General features: G+C 38.7%; 1 pseudogene; it reads left to right on the top strand.

Moving 5' to 3' along the window:
- The first annotated feature begins 846 nt into the window (after window positions 1–846).
- LOC101521781 (ferritin light chain-like) lies at window positions 847–19567 on the top strand (annotated as a pseudogene).
- The last annotated feature ends 5306 nt before the right edge of the window (window positions 19568–24873 follow it).

Here is a 24873-nt window from a genome sequence, read left to right as displayed (position 1 = left end):
ATTCACATCCTCGCCAACATTTGTTATTTTGGTTTTGGTTGATACTCATGCTAACTGGGGTGAGGTAAAACTTCCTTTTGGCTTTACGTGTCCTTTCCTGATGGCTGGTAATATCGAGCATCATTTCATGAGTCTGTACTCCACTTGTGTTTGGTCTTTTGGAAAACACCTTTTCTGTCCGTTTCTTAACTGGAGTCTTCATTTTGTAGTTGAGTGTCCTGATCTCTTTCTAGATCTTGCATACTAATGTTTTATTGGTTGCATAATTTTTGCATATCTTTTTTTCTATTCTATTGGTAGATTCTTCCTGAGAATTTTCTTTATGCGGAAGTTTCTTAGCTTGCTGTAACCCCATTTGTTGCAAATGACTTTTATTGCCTGTGCAAAGATTTTCAATGTGATGAGTTACTTCCCAGGTGGCCACAACAGTCATCTGTGGGCCAAGATGAAGCCAGGACCCGAAGATCACTTCTGGGTCTCCTGCATCGGCATCCTGGCTAGTTGGGCTGTCTTCCTATGCCTTTCCAAGTTGCAGCAGGGAGGTGGATTAGAAGTGGAGCAGCCAGTACATGAACCGTACTTATTTATGACATTGGCTTGTGGATGGTGGCTTTTACTCCATGTACCACAGTTTTAACTCCAAAGAGCTGTTTCCATGAAATTGATAAGTCATTGGCTCAACTAATCAAAAAAAGAGAAATGCATTTAAAGATGAAAGATAGTGCAAGTGATGTCACTAAAATAAAGAACCATTAGAGATTCTTATATACAATTATATCCTAACATCAGAAAATCTAGAAGACATGGATAGATTTCTAAATACATACAATTTATCAGATTTGAGACATGAAATGGACAACACTTCAACAGGCCAATAAGCAAGGTAATGAAGACCCTCCCAACAACTGAAATCCCAGGACCAGAATGCCTCATTGCTGAATCCTAAAAAACTTAAACTAATGCAAATTTTTCTTAAGCTTTTCAAAACAATTGAAAGTCAGGAAATTCTCCCAAATGATTGCTGTAGGGCCAGCATAAGTTTAATTTAAACAAATAGAAAAAAGATACAACAAGGAAGGAGAACTGTAGATCAGTGACCCTTATGAAAATTAATGCCAGTATACTCAACAAGATACTTGCTAATCAGGTCCAACGAAACGTCAGGAACATCATCCACCCTGACCACGTGGAATTGAATGTACTTTTCATTTCTTTGCATTCCATAGTCAGCACGTTGTATAGCATTTATGAATATTTGTGAAGTAGCCATGACTCAAAAGGATTTTGCCAAATTATTTCTATTTCAGTTGATAGTTCCAAGAGAAAAAAGACATACACTAATCAACTCCTTTGTACAATAATTCTTTGGTGAGTTTGTTTGATATCACCAACTGTGATGGGCTTCTGTATGGACTGATTCTCTTAAGCTAATATGCATGTAATTACAAACATTAGTTTCATTTCTCTACAGAAAGTACAGTGATTTTCATGTTTCCCGTGTGCTTGTTTCCAGCATACAGAGCATCACGCAAGCCCAGTGCACCTGTAGGGCAGTCTGGCAGAGGAACTGCGAAGAGGCTGCATGCTGCGCCCACTTCTAAAACGCAATGGTAAGAACAGAGTGGAAGGGAACCTCAACTGTAGCTAACTTAAATCTCCTGTTATGTTTCAAGAGATGTATCAAAAGTCCCTGATACTCACAGTGGATTCACACCTGTTTTCCTTATGCAAAAATAGATTCTTTCTCCAAGTCAGTGATTCCCTATATTCCTTATGTTGGACATACACTATCACAAATCTCCATAATTCTCACCCCTTGTGTTTGAGCCTAACTCCTCAAGGGTTGGACCTACAGTTTGCTTTCAACTATAATCAGAAAAACGGCAGAATTTCACTTCATCACAGTGGTGATGGATGTGACTACCTAGAGGGTGAATTTGGAGTTATCAAGGAAGTCACCCTGATAGAGCTTCAACCTGGTACAAAGCTTCATGCCAGGGCTTCCCAGAGTGAAGAGAGTCACAATGACAGAGGATGTCTATTGGCTTAATGAGTCATGCTCCAAGTTCATGTGTGGAGTAGCTGGGAGTGGTCTATGGATACCAAACACAGCCTTCACTTGATAGACCCAAGAGTCCACTGCCAGGAGCTGCAGTGGGGCAAGGAAATGAACTTCTGCCAAGAGCCTTGGTGGGTGTGGAAGTGGATATCCCTTCAGTTGAGCCTTTTAAGTATGTGGTCATGCTGACACCTTGACTGTAAGCTTGTGAGACCCTGCGGAAATGTCAAGCTAATGTGTTTGTCCTAGACTCACAGAAACTGTTGCTTGTAATTCCTATTGACCTGGAATTTCCCCACATTCTCGCAAATTAATTGCCTTCTGCCACATTTGCACTAAGCCCTAACCTAAGTAGTATGAGGGAGACTTGTGTGGTGATTTTGTGAGACTCCAGAAGGCCATGTTTGGCTCAGGTGCATGACTTTCACAATTGCCTGGACTCAGACTTGTAGCACAGTGTAACATGAAAGAGGCAGAAAGATTAGCCCTGCCTAGCAGGGATATCTCCTGTCACTGTGGAGTCTTCACTGAAAAGAACAGATAGATGCAGACGTAACTTTTTCAACAAGTGCACAAAGCAGCCCAGAGGACTGGAGACTGTGCCAATTGCCTATCTTTCTTTAGTTTTTACATTTAAAGCTCATTCACATGTCTTGGCTCCTAATTATAAAACCTACATGTTGGTTTTGCTCTCTTGACATCTGCAACTCAGGCTTGCTGCATCAGCCAATTTCTATGTTCTCAGCCACCTTATAAAGTCCACTCTTTTAATCCACCTCTCTTCTGTGAAAGGCAGATGTCCATTATCACGTTATCATGGCCATGTCACCCTGTGACTCCTGGCCTCATATGTGCTCCTCCATGGTTCTTCAATTTTCTCAACAATGAATGCGTGGTACAAAGACAAAAAGTTTAAAGAGTATTTCAAATAAAGAGATGGACAAGGATGAGTGGGAGGGAGGAGGGAAGTGCACATTAAGTAAACTGAAAGCCCTGTCTTTGGATGTCTTCTTAGCTGCTCCCATCGCAGGAAGCCTGTTCCTGTGACCTTCCCATGGACTGCAGAGGCTGACTCCTCAGCCTCGCCCTCGGTTCTCCTGATGCATGGCGAGTCGGTGAGTGAGTTTCCAAGTGTTTAAATGATAACACCCCCTCTCTTAGAGCTTGTGCACTAGCTACAGTCTTGAGCTTTCAAGGGAATATCTTTCTTTTTATGCTTGAATTAAGAAATTCAAAAAACAATGAAGTCTTAAATATTCAAAGGAGCTTTTGATATTTGAGAATTATGTTGAGATTTTCACCAACATGTAACGCACACATGCTTATTTTTAAAAGGTGGTGGGGCTGATGGCTGAGCAATATATACATGTGTATGTAGGTGATGTTATTGGGTCAATGTATGACGTACTGGTTTGTGAATTATTTTGTAGTGAGTAAAATGTATCATGATGTGGAAATTGAAGAGGTATTGGGATTAAATTTGTTGCTTAATAATATCACTAATTGAATAGCTATTAAAATACAGTGTTATATGATCAAATAACTTGAAAAGACTATTGCCTTCATGATCGCTAGTTGTCATGTTCAGTGTATTGCAAATCATATAACTTTGTTATAACAAAAACTAAAAAAAAATTAGACTCAAATTCACAGGATTAACCAGCTGTGTGCTCTTAGCCACAAGACTTCCAACTCTGAACTGTATCTTCCTGGAAATTAAAAATTGAAATTGAGTGGCTATTTTGAATTACATCATGGGTAGATCCCTAACCGAATTTATCTTAAAATCGTTGACCAAACAGCAAGGGGATTGCACTGGGCTGTTGATTGGATTAAGGTGCTTGTGTGTTGCGAGGTGTCTAGGGCACAGCAGATGCTTCAGATCTTCCATAAACGTGCTCCTTCCTCGATTTCTTCTCCCACTCTCCCAAGGGTGTGATCCTTGTTTCTTGTTTATGAAGAAAGTTAGAAGAAGACAAATACTGCATTATGTTTTGAATTGATTATTAGGCACTGCACAAGCACTTCAAATGTAATTACTTACTTTGCTTTCTGATGGGCTTGTTGGGTAAATTGCATTGCACAGAATTGTTTCATTAGATGATTTTTTCCCTTTCTGCTTTCCTCATGTTAAAAATAAGTAATATCAAGATGCGTAAGTTAGGTGTGTGGACATCCCTGCTGACCCTGGGGTGTCAGAGGATTAGATACAGAACAGTATTGCTCTTTTCCCATTTCACACAAGAGCCATCCATTCAAGTGAGAGAGAAGCAGATCCTCTCCCAGAGCACCTCGGCGTGCAGTGCAATATCGGTATTCGAATTAGCGTCTAATCAGGAGAAGCAGACAAAGTGACGTGTTTCAGCCTTGTCTTTTTTGTAGCCAATTACCCTAGTCTCCTAGTGTTCATGTCTTCCATGTACTTTCTTTAATTAGCACTTTAATAGCTCAGCTTCTGAGGGTTGATTCAAGAGAGAGCGTTCCCAAGGCTGCCAAATGGTCACAAGCAGGAGGTGATTAAATTTTGTCTCAAGCACCAGGCATCTGCATGCATCCTTTGTGTCACAGTGTGCTTTCAAGGTGTGCTCCCAATCACTCCCGACCAGGGCAGTGCAGTGATGTCAGGAGCAGCATTGGAAACAGTGTCCAGCATCATTAACCACAGTCTACATTCTATTGATTTGGATCAGTTTTTATAATAAGGTTCTTGACTCTCCATTAAGCACTGACTGGTTTGTGTCAGATGAGGAAGAAATAACATTTATGCAATTTATGCATTGATTATTATTTTATTAGCTTGAACCAGAAAAAAAAAACAAAGAGAAAATTGCTGTGGTTCTAATTGTTATTAGCCCTTCATGTATTAATTATGGATGGGACTCATTGGAATATTCTTTGATTAGGACGTATCCTTTTGTTTCATACAGTTTATCCAAGTCATATTGATAGTCAATGTTCAAGTGGGGAGAAAGCCTCATTCTAATGCATCTCATAGGATTCGATGCACTACGTTTTCACAATTCCTTGTTAAGTAACCAAAGCCTTTATACAAATATGATTCATTCTTTTAAACCTGCTATGCTTTACTTGTTGTATTTAATGTTTCTGAACTCAGGAAATTAGCCAATGATAATTTCTTTGTTTTATTGAGGGGCATAAAATAAGGTTGTTTTGTATTATAGATGGCATATTACATAAAACATAGTTTTCTGCTTATTAAATACTTGGGCTTCAGCAAAACACACTTTCTGTTGGAGGTAATATTATTTCTTTGCTTTAACAAGTAATTATACCTAATTTTGTTTGACTTAAAAGTTTCTCATCTAGTATTTGCAAGCACAGAGCATATGTGATTTAAAAAAACAAGATAATAGGTATAAGCATATGCTAAAATTCTCTCACATAAAATTCAAGTAATTGAGTGTTGGTTTTTTTATATTCAACTTAAATTGCAATGACTGCGGAAAATAAATCAGTAACTTGACCGGAGAAGCCAGTAAGTGTGTGATGAGGAGACTCTCAAGTGCTGAGAGCTTGGTAGCAGTGAGGTGTATGAGTTGGCCTGTTCCTTTGTGCTTTCAAAGTTGGCAACGGGATTAAGATTATTGAAAATGGTATTTTTAAAAACTAGCACTCATTTTATCATGCTTGTGAAAATAACACATGTACATTTAAAAAGATACAAAAGTGAACTTAAAGAAAATTTCCCAATAGTATGAATTCACACGTAGAGAAGTTCCATCATTTCCATGGATGCATGCAGGATCCTATCTAGTATAATACTATTTCAAACTGTTTCTAATCACAATAATGTCTTATTTAAATATGCTATAGATTTGGTAGATAGTGTGGAATATAATAATTAAGAGTACTTTGTTGTGTGAGTATCAATTAATGATGAGACAGAATTTGTTATATTTAATTTTGAATTTAATTCATGGTAGATATCATACTAAATTCATTGTAATTTTTGCAAAAACCCTGTGAAGTACACGCATCGTCTTTTTTTTTTAACATTCACAATAATTCTAGCACCAAAGATAAGAGGTTTAAGAAGTAACTAATGGGTAGTGTTACCCTAATAATACAGAGGCTTGAATCTAGGCTTAGGTATTCAAACTCCACATTTTCTTGCTGTATGGTCACCTTCCAGTATTTATGGATTCTTATCTTTCATCAACTGTACACTGGTGGCCTGTTCATTTGAATATAAGAGTTTTGATCTGTGACATAGTGCATACTATGCTTTGATACATTTTTGTGCAATTAAACATTATTTTTCTTAGAATAAATTCCTATATTTGATTCTCATTTTAATACTTGCCTCCAGATAGGTTACTGCAACCTAAATGTTCATAATATTGCTACATCCAAAAAAATAATGTTTTCTGGTAACACTTGAGTAGACACATACAGCTACTCATCAAATATCTTGAAAATGACTAATTACAATCCCTTCAATTTAATCTTACTTATGCAAAAGCACCAAGAACCTCCGTAGAGTAGGCAGAATTTTGCATTTTTATTTGAATATAGTATTATAGTCTCAGAAAAAATGTTCAAGAAACATTGAAAGAACTCATGTATGTTTTCAATCAGAATCCCCGGATGGACTCCCAGTTAACTGGCTCACTCCCCTAGATGGCCACAGTAGCCGCAAGAGGCTTGACTGAGGCCTGGAGTCTGGCACGCCGTCAGGGCCTCCCGTATGAGTGACAGGGACCCAGGACATGAGTCATCTCTGCTGCCTTCCCATGCACATTCCCAAGGAGTTGGATCAGAAGAGGAGCAGCCAGGACTCTGTCCAAGTGCTCCCAAGGGATACCCGTTGTAGGAGGTGGCTTAGTCAGCTGTGCCACAGCACCAGCCCCTCATCAGTCAATGATGGCATCCTTTATAGCTGAGTTTCAGGCCAATTTTTTTTCTTTTTGCATTCAGTTTTCATATTCTTTTTTCTCTTGTCTAATCAATTACATGTGCTTAATTATTTTAAATACTAGACTCAATGACAGGATAGCTATGTTCGTCCATTTTTAAAATTTTTGGTGAATGTGTACATACGTGACTTTGTCTTCTTTTGAGTGTGCTGTTCATTGACATTTGAGATCAATTTGTTCCCTTTCTAGTGATGGAAGCTGTGGTTAAGATGGTGACTGTCCATCTTACCATTGAAAGGTTAATATTTTCCATTGGAAACAGTATGTGGTAAGGTGAAACCTTGAGATTTGAATGCCCTATTTTCAGAATTTAATCTACAGCTTGTAGCATCTGTTGATGGTTTTTGCTGAAAGTAGTGTTAGACTGTTGATTTAAGTTTTTTCTTTCTTCATGCATTTCTATTGGGAAAATGTGTCTGTTCTATGTAATGCAAATAATAGTCTCTCAGCCATGAACTAAGTGTGAAATTAGAGATTTATGGAGATTGTTGGACAATGATCCTTCATTCTCATCTGTTAATGCTCGATCGTGTTGCACTTGGCCAGTCTTAGCTTCTTCGCAGTGGCTTCTGTAACATTTGGACTTCGGTTCATTGTTCTTTTAGCATTTCTTTTCTTTGACAGAACTTATTTTAGAATGACTTCATATCTTTGCAGACCATCCCTGAAACCGATTATTTTTTTTGCTCTGAGAATCCTTTAATGGATAATGGCATTTAGAAACCAAGATCTGAGTTATATGCTGAGAAACATGCCTTTCATGTGTATGTATGTGCGTACATATGCTTATATAGACATGCAAATCATATCTATTGCCAACTAGGCAATGAAAACTTTGAGTTGTTAATATCTTTAATTCCAACTGAACAACACAAAATTCGCAATCCCCTGTATGCTTCTCAGCAATGCTGAGTTATCTTGTTCTCATTATCAGAACTATATGTACTTATTTTTTCCTTGCAGGATGCATGGGGAAGTAGTTTTTGAGTTGTTAGGCTTTGCCTGACTCACTTGCAAATCAATCCACGTACACCACATGTGTTCTTTATGCTTGCTTCTCTGTCAGTTTTCAGTCTGCCGTGAGAGACTTTGATTATTCAGGCATGGATTAGATGCTTCTAACACTTAGGTTTCAGGGTTTTAGTGATTCCAGGCTTTCCTTCTGCAGGTTACCCAGGCAGAAGGGCCTAAAGGCCTCTCCCCTTTTTGTCTGTGACTGGAGATCTTCTGTGTCTCATCTTTTCTGCATGTTTAGATACAATGTTGACCCCATTGACTACAATGTGCATCTCTTCAGTTGGAAATCTTCAGATGAATCCAACAATCTAAAGGCAAGGAGAACTCTTTCTGTGGGGCTGGAAAGATCGGTTTCCATTCATAAGTGAGTTTTGGCTGTTCCAAGGGGACTTCTGGGAGAATGCATCTGACTTCATTGTTGGTCATTTTTTCTGAGAAAGAGGATTTCATTTGCTTAAATTTGTAATTTCAGCACCAGAAAGAATGCATGCCTGGGACATGCTGAATCGTAAATGCACAAGCTTTAGAGTTTTAGTCTAATTTTAATTTTCTCTTTATTTATTAACAGCTACATCTTCCATCTTGCAGACCATCATTCTTTATAAACTTTACATCCAGCTCTAAGAATGATTTGATCTGTAGTTGTTGCACACAGTTTTAAAATGTTTTGATTCTTTTTCTTTGCCATGTTAACAGTATATAATTGCTAAAATTCATAAGCAGATTAACGTGGTCTGTAATCATAGTTGAATAGCCAAATATCTTTATTTTGTGTATGTGGATTGGCATCTGAACTGCAATAAACGTGACATACAGCATTGTGCTTGGAAAGCAGTGTGTGGAGAGTGGTTGAGCAGTGCTCTTTATGCAATTTTAATGATGTTGATCATTTTAACAGTCAATTTTTCATGGTTGGTTTGAGGTATCTTTAGAAGTTTTTTTTGTTTGCTTGTTTGTTTTTTGCTCATCCTCAAGTTGTTCTCGGTTACAAAGGTAAAATTCTGCATATCGCAAGTAAAATGGGTTGGATCACTAACTAAAAGAGATAGGTGAGAAGGCTGATGTGGTGAAGACAGTGGTGAGTTCATGAGAAACACCCCAGTTCTCAAGTTCAAGAATGCAGGTGTTGATAGATTTAGAAGTTGTTATAGCAGGCTCCACCTGGCTCGGTGACTACCTAAGGCAAAGCCTCATGTTCAGAACAATGGTGATACTGGTGCAGATTTTATTCAGTTCTTCATTTTTTTGTTACATCCAGCAACCTTATATCAGCATTTATGTATATATAAACTTAATGTAGCAATTTCACTTATTGAATCTTACTTCACTATGTGAGAATACAGATGTATAAAGATATGTAACAGAGATGTTCATTGAAACATTTGATATCATAATACAGTTCAGAAAAGATAACCAACAAATTCATTGTAGCATTTATACATAGTAGAGATGTATGCTGAAAGCAACACAGCTGCTGAAGGGACTAGCTTTGAATAGGGATGCGATACATTTATCTGCTTTTATGGCATGTGGAGTGAAGAATGCTGTAGTAGATTAGCATGATATTGTAATCCAAAATATATAAAATAATACCCACAAACATATGTACATGCTATACATACACACACACACACACACACAGTCTCTCCCAGTGCATAATTTTGAATATTAGCTCTTCTTCTCCATGAGAGAATATTTTCTTTGGGGGTAAAATTAAGTAAGGTCAGAGGTGTTACTGGAGAATTTGTTTGCATTTTTGCCCTCTGGAAATTTGGTTTCTATAGCCCGCCTTCCATTTCATACATTTCTCTTAAGTTTCTCTTCCCCTTCTGAGCTCTCTCAGAAACACAGCATGTCTCCTGGCTGACAGGTGCCTTGGTCTCTGTCTTTCCAGGTAAATTCTTCTTACTTATTTACACACCCAATTGCTATCCTTGATTCAGCATGCTTCTAAGATTAAATCTTTAGCAATAATTCTTTCCATGTATTACATATATTTTTTGTTATCAAGTCGCATCATACTTCGTTCTTGCCTGACACATCTCTAGTTTTCCAACTCACTGCATTTTTCTGTTGTGCACAACAGCATAATTATTTTTCATGTTCACTTGTTTACTTATCAAATAAAACTTCTCTGTCTGCAACTGATTCTTGGATTTTTATTTCTATGCTAAGCTGAGCAGAGAACCCACCAAGCTTTGCCACTAATACCTCGTATGGGATTATGGCAGCCCAAGCAATGTGTCAATGCTTTTGATGTCACCTTCAAATCATCCAATTCTTTAATCATGTTTTCTTTTTTCAGAAATTAGTGCTAATTTAAACTTTGTGATTCTCAGTGATCAGTTCATTTGTGTTATTAACTGCATTTTGCACAGGTTATCAATCCATCCTTCCTTGAAAGGCCCTTTGCATTTAGGTTTGTGACAGCCAAGCTCCTGGTTTTCTGTTTATTACACTAATCTCCCTACTGAGTATGTTTTGCGGGATGCTGCTCACCTGTGTCACTGATCTATAGTAATACGCCTGGACTTATCTCTTTGCCAGTTAGCAGTGTCTTTACATGAACTGATTCCAGCTACTCTCTGGCAAACTCCTTCCTTGACTGGGATTCACATTGAATGTGTCTGAAGGTGACCTCTAGACCTTCCTTCTACCAGAGTCACCCTCCCAGGGCTTCTTTGTGTCCTTTTCAGACTTGCTGACCCCAATGCCTTGGACTTCCTGACTCTTGCCTGAATCTGTACCCTGTTTCTCTTGCGATGTTTTGGCTATCATGGTAAGTCCTAGAGAGAACCACTTCCAATCTCTTTTCAGCCTCCATCACAGGTACTGCAGTGACCACAAGGGACTTTCTCTTCTTCTGCACTTGTTGGTTTTTAGCTCATTCCCAAGGAATGTGCCGTCCCTCTTCTCAAAGTGCTCCCTTCTTTGGAAGTCATCTCTGTCTCTCAGGGCCTACATGGACATGCTTTTCTTCAGAGAAATCATTTCTTTCTGGTTTCATCTTTGCTGACTTGCCCTCTGTTCTCACTCATTTCTTCGATATTTCTCAGATAAAGTTTGCATTTCACTGCACCAATCCCTGTGCTTGATATTCCTGTTACAAGGAAAGCATTGCATTTCCTTCTGCTGTGCATGGCCCGTGGCCCCACGTGTGTGAAGTCCACCTCCAGCGACGGCTGCACTGATGATGTGCTGGAGCTTACAGGGTGCTGTCCCCAACCCTGATGTCACACTTACCCCTTCTGACTTGATGCAGTTTTACTCATTTTCTCTTTTTCCGATACTACTTATGTGCCCTGGGTTCAGGAAATTCAAGGCTGCCACAGTGGTCATAAGCAATGATTTAAACAGGTATGGAGGATGGGAAACCATTTATGCCAGAGAACTCATTAAAGTCAGATGTGGATTTCTGCTTTTCGACATAGATGCGTTTTGGTGAAAGAAGCTGCTCATGACATATGGACCCATCACAAGACTAACAGCTCCTTGTTCATTTCTTCAGGCAAGTCCCTCACACCTGGGAAAACCCACCTCAGGAGACACATTTTTGTCATTAGTTGTCCATGTTGTATTATGAGGGGCCTTCATGCTGTATCAGTTGTCCTAGCTGTATCATGAGGAGCCTTCAGGCACCTGCCTGGCATGCCCCTGGATGCTGCACTGGCCTCCCCTCTAGTTACCTGCCTCCCTGGATGTATCACCTGTATATTTTTCAGCTAAGCAAAGCCGCTGAAGTGTCCCCACTGGTGTCACTGGTAGACTTTCCGCATGACCTTTTAGGCATGCTCCTCTGTTATCCCCATGAACGTTTCCACTGCCCCACAGTTCTGGTGCTCCTATTAAAATGGTGACCAAGTTCTCAGTGTGGCTAAAACCCACGTGGAAAAAAAATCAGTGTTCTATGAGGAACTATCGGTGAAAACCAAACTCTGACTAGTAGCTGCTGTTCTGAATGGGTGATATAGATGACTTGATTAATTCAACATGGTAATTTTACTAAAACATGATGTATTTTGAAATTTAGCATATAGGATCTGTAAAATAGATAAGGGAAGGTTAAAAGATTTTATAAAGCTATTCTTTCAGTTCTCTTATTTTTCTTCACTTATGATATATAAAAAATGCTGTATATAAAAAGGCTGTGGTACATCAATGAAAATAATTCCACATTAATTTTTTTGTTCTGTCACAGTTGGAGAGAAGAAAAGCAGAGCATAAGCTTATAGCTAAAGGATATGTTTAAGAAGTTAAAAAAACAACCGTTCACGATAGACATTTGTCATTTTACATACTAAGAAAAAGAAAAGTATTTGGCTTACAAAGAAGACTGTTTCCACTTTGGTATCAGAGCCTTGATGATGCTTGTATTTCTGATTCATTTCTAATGCAGTGACTTCATCAGAGTTGAAGGTCACATTGCAGGTGTTAGGGTCATGGATACGGAAGGTTTTGGGTGAGCAGATAAGACCCCTCTTGGGATGTTATGGTCCCTCTTGAATCCTGGGTACTCTGCCTCTGATCTAGTTCCCTGTGAATGTGCCTGGGAAGTGACAGACAGTGGCTAAGGTCCACACATTCCTGCCACCTGTGAAGGAGAGCAGGATGGGGTTGTGGTCCTGGCTTCACCTTGGCTCAGCTCAGGTTGTTGTGGGTGTTTGTAGAGTGAGCCTCCAAATGGAAAATCAATGTTCTCTCTGTCTCTGCCTTTCAAATAAACTGAAAAAAAAGTGCAGTTAGATCAACCCAGTGGGAGAGCCATTGTTTCCAAGTGATGGCTCCCAGCCATCTGTGGCCACCTGGATGGAAGCTGCCTTCAGGAAGAGCAGATGTTCCAGGTGGCTAGAGGCAGGAATTGGGTATTGTGTGGTGAGTATGGCCAAAGCTTTGCTTGCTCACTTTTTCAAAACAGCCGGAGCTCTTCCTCCAGCTCTATGACTTAGTGCATCATTTAAAGCATTTTTTAGCCTGTTTGTTGCATTTTGCAATTGTTCTTTCACTGAGATTGATGCTGCCAACTATGGTTTCTAATGAACTCAGGGGTACTAAGGAAAACTAGAGGCATAAACGCTCATGCCAGAAAAACTGCAAAGACTTCCGCTTATCACCCTCACGTTGAACCTTGAGGATCTGGCAAGAATACTTAACCCAAGGCTTGAAAGAAGAAGAAAAAAATTAAGACTACAATGGAAAGCATAGAGTAGGAAAACAACAAAATCTGTGAAATGAATAGTGGGTTTTTGAAACTATCAACAAAACTTCCAAACCTTCAGTTTGGTGGAAAAAGAAACCTCAAAATATTTAAGAAGAAGCAATATTTCCTAATTTACGCAGTGAGAGTTATTATGTTAGAAACATTTATTTATAGCAGTAACTGAAGTATCTTTCCAGTTTTTAATTTGTCTGCGAATGTTTATGTATCATTAGTTTTATTTTTATCACATAAAGTTTGCCATATTATAGGTGAAAATGAAAGTACAAGAAATGGATGCCTGTCTACCCTGCAAATATTTGGTTCCCTCCCAAAGACTTGTTAGATCCCTGTGGACTCTGTTCGGTCCTATTCAGGAGTGTTTCAATGGTTTGGGGGCTTTAATCATCCATGCAAATCTTTAAATCCATGTAATTAACGACCGAAATTATACTTGGATTAAATTGGGGAGAATTTACATTTACGTTTGTTGAATGTCCATCCCCTCCTTAAATGTATATTTTGTGCCTTTTTCTATAATCTATAAATTTCTGCAAAATATTCTTTGGTCACATTTTCTTTAAGATTCATTGCTCATGTTTGTTTTGCAAATGTTATCTTATTCATAAAATAAGTATCTCCCCTCCCCTGGGAGTGGCTCCCAGTGTCACATGAAGGAGGTGTACATGTAATGCTGTTCCATCATTTCTCACATTCTGTATACACCTGTCCCAGGCACCCAAAGGGGCAAGTGCTGGTGCCCGGCTGTGGCTTAGTTTGCTGATGTCTGTATCCAGACATTGTATTTATTTGTTTTTGCTATTACGATGTTGAGTTTTACCTTCTTCTTCCTGTTTCTGCTATGTTTGTCCTGTTTTTAACCTTATATCATTTATATCATTAAAATATAATTTCCATTAATTTAATCCAGAGATCTCATTATCTTTTTCTGGTTTGTAGTATATTCTATTTTTGCTTTTCATCTAATTGAAATTTAATGACCAAAAATTAGTTTCTTTAGTTATAATTGTTATAAAAATATTTTAAAATATTAGAATAGAAAAATTTCATGCCTATGTGAAATAAGTATAGTCCATCTCATTAATAAATAGGTCCAAAAACTTAAATACCACATATAAGAAGGTTGTTAGAAATGGTAACTGCACATATAGAAAGATAAATCTCATATGTACACAGAAGGTAAGACTTACCATGTGGTAAACACACTCTTAAGTTTTCTTGCAGCTTTCAAATTATTCAAATACAGCAGAAGATAGTGCTGCTTTCCCCATTTTTTGAAGTGGTTGATGAATAGAGCAGTATTATCACCTGATAGTTAATGAGGGTTGCTCCCGTGGACATGCGTGAACAGGTGGTTTTTATGAGACAGTTTGAAAAGGACAAGGAAACAGCACATTAGGAAGTACTAGCCCCTGTCAGGTCATGCCAGGTTACTTTTGTTACAAGAGTTAGCGTAGTTTGAACTTGTCTTTTTCATGGTATTTGGGGATTTGCCTGTGATCTATGTCCTGAGTTTTTTGGATTAGATCACAACATAGTTCTTGTTTGATAATGTACAACTGGAACATGACTGATTCTACGTTAGCTTGATCTGTTGCAAACAACAGGAACTCAGGGTAAATCATTGACCACTCCTTTTACATAAAAATATCAAATTGTAAACTTCTGAAAAAAATCCTCCTGTGATGTGAACTAAAGTTTCACTTATTATATGTGTGAATTTTATGAGAAGTGTTGTGTTTATGATATTGGGTTTTCCCTTCCAACAACAGCCTGTAACTGCTGCACTTATTTGCTGATTTTTAAAGCTCTCCAGTGAAGTTTTATTGCTTCCCACTTATAAATTTTGTATAGCATCTTAGATTTATTTCTAGGTGCTTTATCTTAGTTTTTTGAGTAACATCGACTGTTGAATTTAAATCATGATTTAAAAACATCTACATGGTTTCTTTGCTTCTGAGAATGAATTCATTTACAACAGACAAAATTTCTATTAAAATCATGGCAAAAAACCAATCAAAAGCACAGGTGAGGGATGCAGAATGCTGGTGACTGACAGTCATTCCCTCCCTCTGGCACAGGTCAAATCTCCGAGCTTGTTCTTGGTCAGGGCAAGCGGCGACTATTTATGGATAAAAATCTTAGAGCTTTTGGGAAAAATGAGAGTCCTGGTGCTCTCAAACACAAGGTTTGTCAAATGTGCAATGTGATTACTGGATTTAGAAGCCTCCTGAGAGGAAGACAAAGGAAGAAATCAAACCTATACAAAATCAGGTTATACCATCTTGCTGCCCCATGCCCTTTAGGAATCAGAAATTCTAAGAAGGTCTGAGAGCTACAGCGATGGTCACTCTCCGTGGTGAGTTGACTGTGAAAGGCTCAATAGCTTTCCACCAGCAGATGTGTTCTGCAACAGACATGGGGAGGACATGAGGAGCCAGGTGTCTTAGCTAGCAGAGAGTCTCTGCAGAGACCTTTGAGGGTAAGGGAACAGCTTCCAACCCGCAGGTGTTGCTACCTGGGTCCTTGGGTAAATGCGAAAGAGTATGTGAGGTGTGAGTCGCATAGCAAAACTAAGGATCTGATATTGTTAGTATAACTGGGTATGTTTTCTTTAAAAAAAAAAAGAATTGAACCCACATGAATGGGGTACAATGAAATATTGCAATAAACATATACACCATGTATCAAACCAGGGTAATGAATATATCTTTCTCATTGTTAGCTTTGAGGATTTTGAGTTCATGTATATATGATGAAAATAATGGGTGAAAATTAGAGGAGATTTACTATTATTACCCTTCATGGTGAACAGAAAGTTCCCATTAGTATCTCAAAACTTCTTATGTATCCTGTTCTTAGAATAATACCAAAGTGTGCCAAGTGTTATGAGGACTGCACCTGTTTATGGCGTATCTTTTTCTGATTTTGAATTAAAGTTGTGTTGGCCTCAAAGCGGGAGTTTTGAAGAATCCCCTTCCTCTCAATTGTTTTTATTTTTTATTTTAAAAAATATTTATTTGTTTGAAAGGGTTGCAGAAAGAGAGAGAGAGAAACTTCCATTAACTGATTCACTGCCCAGGTAGCTGTAATGACCAGGGCTGTGCCAGGCCAAAACAGGAGCCAGGAACCAGGAGCTAGGAGCTTCATTTGGTCTCCCACATGGGCACCTGAGCAGTTGGGCCATCTTCAGCTGTCTTCTCAGGACATTGGCAGGGAGCTGGGTTTTGTCTCTTACTCACTCTTTGTCACAGTAACTGCCTTTCAAATAAAGAAATCTTTAAAACTACATTTTAAATAGTCTCTATCTTGAGAGTTTTAAGAGGTTAAAATTTATGAAATGCATTGCTAAAATTTTGATATTAAAAAGTAATATTAAAATGGTGAAATCTGTGTCCTGTCGCTGTGACTGTCCCTAGTGGATTTCTCCCTGCTACAATATTTGCCACAAGTAATGTGTTTTATTTTAAGAAAATATTCCCTATTTGACCATTTTACAGGTAATGACCATCTATGAACTGTCAAGAAAATATAGTAAATAAGCCAATATATGACCATTTAATTATTCATTCTTCCATTATTGATTTTCTGCCCCTTGAGAATAAAAGCAAATGACCAAAACATGCATATATTTTCAGTGAGTTCAAAGAATAGCTGTGATATCAAAAAGAATGTAATGAGAAAGGGAAATATTAAGATAATGAATTATTGAACAGCTTAACAATTTACTACTATAATTCATGCTGCTAAGAATAACCAGACCTTTGCAAATGATCATATGGATAAATTGATCTGTTTATGACATTAATTGTTTCTACCAGATATGTATGTATAAAATACTTTTAATTAGGACTCTTAGGATGTGCTACATACTTGAAAATATGTTTGCAACTTCTGCAAAGTCATCAGGGATGTTCGATAGAAAGTTGATAGAAGATTTTCTTTGTCACTTTTGACTTTTACTTTAAAACATGTTGATCTAGAACCTCACTGAAAAGAATTTCTTATTCTGATACCAAAAGAGACATTATATTGTGTGTTCTTCCGTGTGGAGATTTATAGTGTGGGTTCCTAAAAGTTACACTATAAATAGTATTGTAGGTAATTAAAAATTCCTTTTTTTGAAATAATAAAGCTTTTTTTCTTTTTTGCCATTTTGACACATTAAGGGAACATGCTGAAATATGTATGATCAAATTATTCAAATGTTGCTTTACCGTTTTCCTACATATTTGCAATTTCTCATTACATTAGAAAAACATCTACTTAAGTAACTTCTGTTTATATTTATCAGGAAGATAACTGCTCATGCAATAAATAACTTTCATTATCTAATTGAATTTAGAGTCAGTTTACATAGGCACCTTAGTGGATGAATTAAAATAATTCCAATCATGAAGGTTCTGAAATTGGACTACCTCTTTTACTGAATTTTCCCCTGATGTCCAAACTGAAAACCCCTTTGTGTTGTTGATCCATTCTTTTCCTTGAATGTTCCCCATCTCCTGAGATCTAATGTGGCTCTGGTTGTATAATTTTAGGGCCTGCTCTCAGAAACTTGATCAAATCTGCACAGAGTGAGCACAGAGCAGAGAACTGTGTCACATAGCCGGGGAATGCTCACCAGACGGAAATGTTAGGTCTTTCAGCTAAAGAAACTAGGGCACCAGAGAGGTTTAAATATGAGCAGGCTCTTTCTTAAGCATGAGTTCTGGTGAATGTGAAAAACTGAAATGAAAATCTGTCCTCACATGAAGACCTAATTCTACATCTCTGCATCTTTCTGTCTAGCAGTGTTGCCCATCTAATCTGTAGGGCATCCCCCAGACACCTGCTCCAGGGAAAGTCTGAACATCACTCTGCCAAAGATGGTAGCTCCCATCTTACTCTTTGCAGTACACAAAGGCAGAGGACTCATCTTGGTCCACAAACAGCTGTTAGCACTGATGAGCCCAGTGTAGCAATAGATACATGTGACAGAAGATTCAAATATGATTAACTCAGAAAGAAAAACAAGAAATGTGCACCAGGGAGCCAAGAGCCCAGCGTGAGGCTTGCTGCAGCAGTCTGCAAAGAGGTGAGCATCCCTTCCTCATGGGGCCTGACTCTGGAAGCTCCTTATGGCCTGGGAGAAGGCAGTCAGGTCGCCGCTCTGTGTAAACCCAGCACTATCTGCTGTCAGGGTCACCAGAAATCCATCAATCTGCTGCGCTTTGAAGTAGCATGACACTCAGAGAAAACTGGACACTGGAGCCTACTCATCCATGACAGTATGAGCTTATACTTCCAGTTTGTAGGGAGGAATCCAAGCGTTGAGTGATCACCATGAAAATATCCCAAGTTTGTGGATCCCTCGGTTCCCTGCAAAGGCAAATGCACTGTGGGCATGCAGAGAAGTTTTTACAGTGGAAATATAAAATTTCTATGAAAAAGAGGTCCTGTGGAGGAAAAAGCTCCCCAAATAAAAATCTGCTGTTTATACAAGAGAATTGATGAATTAAAACAAAAACCAGCATCTGTGAGCAACAAACTCAGACTATTCCAAGAATAGGAGACAATAGAGCTGCAGGGCCATCACGGTTAAAGAAAACATATTCTAAGAAGCCGAGGGAGGCGTCGGGAAACCCACAGACCTGTGTCTTGCTTCAACAGTGTTTGAACAGAACAGGCCCAGAGACTCTCTTTCACCGACTTTGACCGCCTTCCCATCTCTTCCCAGTTAACAGCCCCTGGGACCACTTGTCGACCGTCTCCACCTCCTGCAGCACCATTGTTGGGGGTCATCTCTTTGGTCGCCTAACAACCATGACCTCCCAGATTGTCAGAATTATTCCACCGAGGTGGAGGCTGCCGTCAACCGCCTGGTCAGTCTGCACCTGCAGGCCTCCTCACCTGCCTCTCTCTGGGCTACTACTTCGACTGCAGTGATGTGGCTCTGGAGGGTCTGGGCCACTTTTTCCACGAGCTGGCAGATGAAAAGCGTGAGGGCACCAAGCATCTTTTCAGGATGCAAAACCAATGTGGCAGTCGTGCCCTGTTCCAGGATGTGCAGAAGCCACCCCAGGATGAGTGGGGCAAAACCCAAGATGCCTTGGAAGCTACCTTGGGTCTGTAGAAGAACCTGAATCAGGCCCTTCTGGAACTTCACACCCTGGGTTCTGCCCACACAGACCCTCATCTCTTTGACTTCCTGGAGAAAAACTTCCTTGATGAGGAAGTGAAACTCCTCAAGAAGATGGGTGACCACCTGACCAACATCCGCAGAGTGGCCGCCCCCACGGAGCCCAGGCTGGCCTGGGCGAGTGCCTCTCCGAAAGGCTCACTCTGAAGCAGTTCTAGGGGTGGCCTAGCCCAGCAGCCATGGAGGCGGGGTCTCCCCTGCATCTCCTGGTACCCCAATTTGTGCCTAACCACCCCTCCAGCCCCCAGAACCCTCTCTTCAACCGTGGACCAAATGGAAATATAAGTTTTTTCCTAAAAAAAAAAATCCTAAGAAACCAAAAAGTTGCGTGCTGAAAGTTTTACCACCATCAGGATCCTCTGGTGCCTCTTCAAAAGGAGTTTTCGAAGGAAAAGGCTTTAGGGCAGGGTTTTCAAGCTCAAATCTCATAAATCAGTTTTGTCCACGTTGCTAAAGTCAAGTCTCTGGGAGGTACTATTTGATTTTCTTAGTAATATGGTACTTGCTGGAAATGGCCATGGCGTGGCCGTCAAAGCACAGAGTGTCCACTGGACTCTATTCACACAGCATGTTTCTGATTTGGAACTATGCCACCATTCAGACTAACAGGGTTAGGTCAGGTTTATGAGAATGGTGTTTCGCTAAGTGTAAAACATGTTAGGGTCTCATATATTGTGATTGACATACAAGCAAGTAAAAATAAATGGGAGAGACTACATAGACTTAAAATGTGAAATAACCCAAAGTGTAAGAAAAGATTCAGAAACAAACTGGGTGCTAGAATTTACTTAAATTTACACATACAGGAAAACTACATATTGGATTAGCCAAGAATGTCAATTATTGAATTAAAGTAGCTTGGGAAATAGAATTTAAAAATAATGAATTGGAAGGCAGAATGGAAGAATCCACCTAAAATGTTCCCTCTCCGAGGGAGCAGTTCATACGTGAGTTCGCATATTTACCACATATTCTGCCAATGGCAGCACTATGTCTTGTTCTGACAAACCCTACACATTGTAACACTTGCTTTAAAGGAAAAAATTGGTCTTCAGAAATGGATGCTTTAAAAAAATGCAGAAATGTAGCTTGGGCATTCTTTGGCTAGAAGCCAAGAAATCAGTTAATTAATACTCCCAAGAATACTCGGTGAACTAGTACCAGTGAAGGAACTAACTTCCTTATTAAAATCACTGCCAGATTTTTTTTTTTTTTTGTAAAAAAAGACCAGGGTCACGGACTTACATGAAGTGACTTAGTAGGAAATGTCTGATTACAAATATATTCAGGTAAGATGTTGGGGAGCGCAATATGTATGTGGAATTACAGAAGAAAATGAAGGTTAAGAAAGAAAAACTAGCCAAGTATGGATATTAACAGAAAAACAGATTGGGTGAGCGTCTCCTTTTTCAGTAAAACGGAATCATTTCAAATGTAAGAATCAGAAACACAGTATAAAATGCAAAGCCGTAAGTATTCACAGAAGTCATTAAAATTAATGAAAATATTTTTCACCTCAGCATTGTTTTTCTCTTTTCATAAAATTCTGACTTAATATTTTCTTACTAAATATAACTTTTATTGTCAAAGAAAACAGAATAAATGTACCTAAGCTAAAATAAACAACAAACAGGAAGCAAGAGACTTACTTTTCAGGGAAATTGTGCTGTGCCAGATGGCTGGTGTGTTAACAAGAATATTAAAATGGTCTTCAATGACTGCCCACATTTCACCATGATCTGTTAAGTGCGACTATTGGAGAGGTTTAGGACTGAATGTGTGGGAAGAAGCCGTGTTGCGATCATGCCATGAATATATACAATATATATATGATGTGCATATTCATGGACTCATTCTAATTTTATGCAGCTTATTATAAAATATATACACAATTATAATTCCATAATTATCAGCTACCCCAGATGCAGTGCACTGCAGAAACCAAAAGGCATTAGGAACCAGCAAAATTCTCTGGCACCTCTTCGAGTCCTTAGCTGAGGTATAGGACAGGGTTTAAAGCTAACATTTCACAAGTCCCTTTTGTCACATTTTGATGAAGCTGAAGCTGGAAAAGTACAGACCAGGCCCCATGTCCTTTCCTCCAGCCCCAGGAATCCTGTCTTCTAACAAAAGGAATTCACTAAATTGAGGGAGGACCACACTGGCCCTACATGATTCTTATCAGAGTCACCTGCCCCTTTGTAGACATGGACCTTAATGGTCAGTATTGTTACAGTATTGGCCAGTATAACTACATTCATGGGACCTGTATGCACACTGGAGCCCACCTGACTGGAATGGGTTCCTAAAGGTCACAGTATCAATGACCAATCAGAAGGTCAGAAGCTTTGCTGTCCAACCAGGAACCTTGTGCGTGCACCTCTCAGCCCCAATTTTTGTCCATAAGAACCCTCACACCTATTTCTTTGGGGAGCCTGGGAATTAAGCAATAATTGCCTAGTTCCTTGCTCTGTGCTTTGCAATAAGCACATATTTTGTGTTTTTTTCCCTTTATTTTGATAATCATTGCTGTTATTATTTTCCATGATACATTTTTGTAGATATTCCTCTTCCCCCTTTGCCTTCCTCCCTCCCCACTTTCTCCACCCACCATTTCCCACCCTATTGCTACAGTAGTATAGTCCTTTAGTATAGTTACAAGTTTAACATTCTGGTATATAAGTGTATTGTGACATTGTCTGGAAAGGAAAAATCATATTTTGTCTCTAAGACGAGCTTCATGCAGTAAATAGACACTCTCTTCCACCACCTCCATGTCAATGCAGTGACAGAAAGCCAGGACCTTCTATGTGTTGGGTGAGCTAACCCAGTCTAGGGTTCTGCAATGCTTCCGAGCAGTTCAGGGTGTTGTTCCGCCATTAAGTCAAGTCACTGGATTGTGCTGTTCGACTAGCATGAAACCTGCTCGAGATCCTAAATTACATTTTATTCTTGAAGTTTGTTTAACTTGACTCTGAGAAATATTTTAATTTCTCTAAAATCTTAATTTTTCATATTCTTTTTCCACTAATGAGGAAATTATTGCATTGGGTTGATTAGAGAAGCAGGTAACGTGAAATTCTATGATGATGCTGTTCAACTATGAGACCTCTGTAATACTGGAAATGGTGGAAATGATATATGTGAAAATGATCACAGGTATAAATCATGTGACATGCTACATACAATCACGTCAGGAGTAATGGCTGACAGGCACACTGGATTCATCTCAGGAGGGTTTGTTGTGCACTAACCATGATTTCCCGGTGAAGTTAATGCACCTTCCCACGAATCTGGCAGGAGTCTCACTACTCTGGTAAGAATGTTTTTCAAAGTGCTGCTGTTGTCATAGACTGATTTTTAATGGTGTAAATGAAAATGCAGAGTAAATAGAGATTGACATACTTATTCTCCAAGTATTTATTGCTTGTCAAGTAGCTTCTACATCCATTTCTAGCTGATGGAGAGTGAGAAAAATACTATGCACTCTCTCAAGTGTCTGTGTGGACACGAAAAGCTGACATCCTTTTTGTTTCTTAGTTCCTGTGCAGTGAAGTCCTTCGTTAAGCAGCAGGCACATTCTACAGCATAGAAGTAAACCAGGCTTTTAACAGTGTTTACTTCCCTAGTGAGAATATATGAAGTCCCTCCCCGAGCTGAATGGCATTGAAATATGGCAGCAACAGCTGTTTTCCTGGAAAACTAGAGCTCTAGTTGCTTAGTGAAAATTGGTATAATCAAAAATTATTTTTCTCTTTCAAAATATATCCTTAAACACATTAAAAACATAATCATTGTTACTCTGTAACTTACCAAAGATGAACAGAAAGAACCCATGGATTCCTTGCCATTCTCCTCTGAAGTACATCACCAGGAGACACATGGAATTCACACTCCAAGTCACATGTGCTGATGAGAGTTGCCTATTTTTAGGTAAAATATTGGAGCATATAGTAATCAAAGAAGTAAGCATATTATTTTTTGGTTACACTGTGAGTTTTAACCAGCTGGCCAGCATTTGAGGCAAAGGCTGGACAATGAAAGCCAGTTTGTCCAGGAAGAGCTAAGAAAATCCTTCTCACGAAAACAAGTAATAAAAATGGGCAATGTGGAGAACACATTTAAAGTCTGAAAATTGACAAAGGCACACAGAAAAAAATTGGGGAATAGTTACTCACAAAAACCTATTGCTTCCCCACGAGGGCACAGGGAATCTCTGACTCACAAATACAAAGCATAGGAAACTGCTGGAGATATAAGAACTCTTAGTTCTTACGATGGGAATGCAAAATGACGCAGCCTGTTTGGGTTAGGCTTTTGTTTCCATAAAGCTAAACACAGCAGATGAGCCCACAATCACACTCCAAAATAATTAACTCAAGAGAATTTTGAAACATATGTTCACACAGAAATATATGGGTAAATATTTACAGAGTTTATTTACAGTTGTAAAAGACTAAAAAGCAAGACATCTTCAATGGGCAAAGAAAAAAATACACACATACAACAAAACATGGTATAATATGTTGCAAGAATAGCCGACTCATCTAACATGAGTTGCTCCTAATTTTTCTTAGTTTTTGTATAAAAGGAAGTATACACAAATTATTCACGGAGTAAATGTTTTTTTCATGGAGGCTTGGTTTAAAGACACTTGCATGTCTTTACATGCACACATTTATAGGGCGATGGATAGGTTGATGGTCAAAGTTTGTGACAGATTTCTAGAGGAGAGAAAAGAATGAACTCGTAACGTTGGAACCTAAGCTCTAGGTTAACCAGGCTGAGACTCAGGGTTCACATAACCTGTACCTCACTTTCCTATCTTCATATCTTCCTTTACTTTGGGTTCAATAATCAATTTTTTTAAAAATTCACATTTAAATTACTTATTGGTGAAAGGTAAGAATGTAATTGACTTTTTATATTAAGCTGGTATTTTTCTACATTGTTAATCTCATCAGTTTGACAAATTTTGCTAGTTCTTTAAGATTTTCTACATAGACAATATAGACATTTACACTTTTTTTGTCTGATATTTTATCTTCCTATTTTATTACACTGATTCCACCTTGCAGTAAGTGCTGAGTAGAAGTAACAGGACAGGGGACATCTTGCATTGTTTCAGATCTTAGATTAAGCATTAGTCTTTTGTTGTTAATTGTGTTGTGTCTCATGCGTGATTTCTGATACTTTAATAAAATTCCCCTCAGTTTCTAATTGGACAGGGGGATTATAAACAATGGTGTTAATCTCTTGCATCTTTTGATAACATCATATACTTCTCATATATAACGCATTCAATATGATGAACTATCTTGATTTGGTTTTAAATATTGAAACAGCCCTATATTTATCAAGCGAGTTCCACTGGGTTATGTTGGTCTGTCCTTCCTGTATGCTAGTGGTTTGTAACCTAGTAGCTTCATAAGCATGTTTGCATCCATGTTTTGATGAGAGAGGG

This window comes from Ochotona princeps, chromosome 18, assembly GCF_030435755.1.
Source record: "Ochotona princeps isolate mOchPri1 chromosome 18, mOchPri1.hap1, whole genome shotgun sequence".
Lineage (NCBI taxonomy): Eukaryota > Metazoa > Chordata > Mammalia > Lagomorpha > Ochotonidae > Ochotona > Ochotona princeps.
This window is presented reverse-complemented; position numbering and strand designations above follow the sequence as displayed.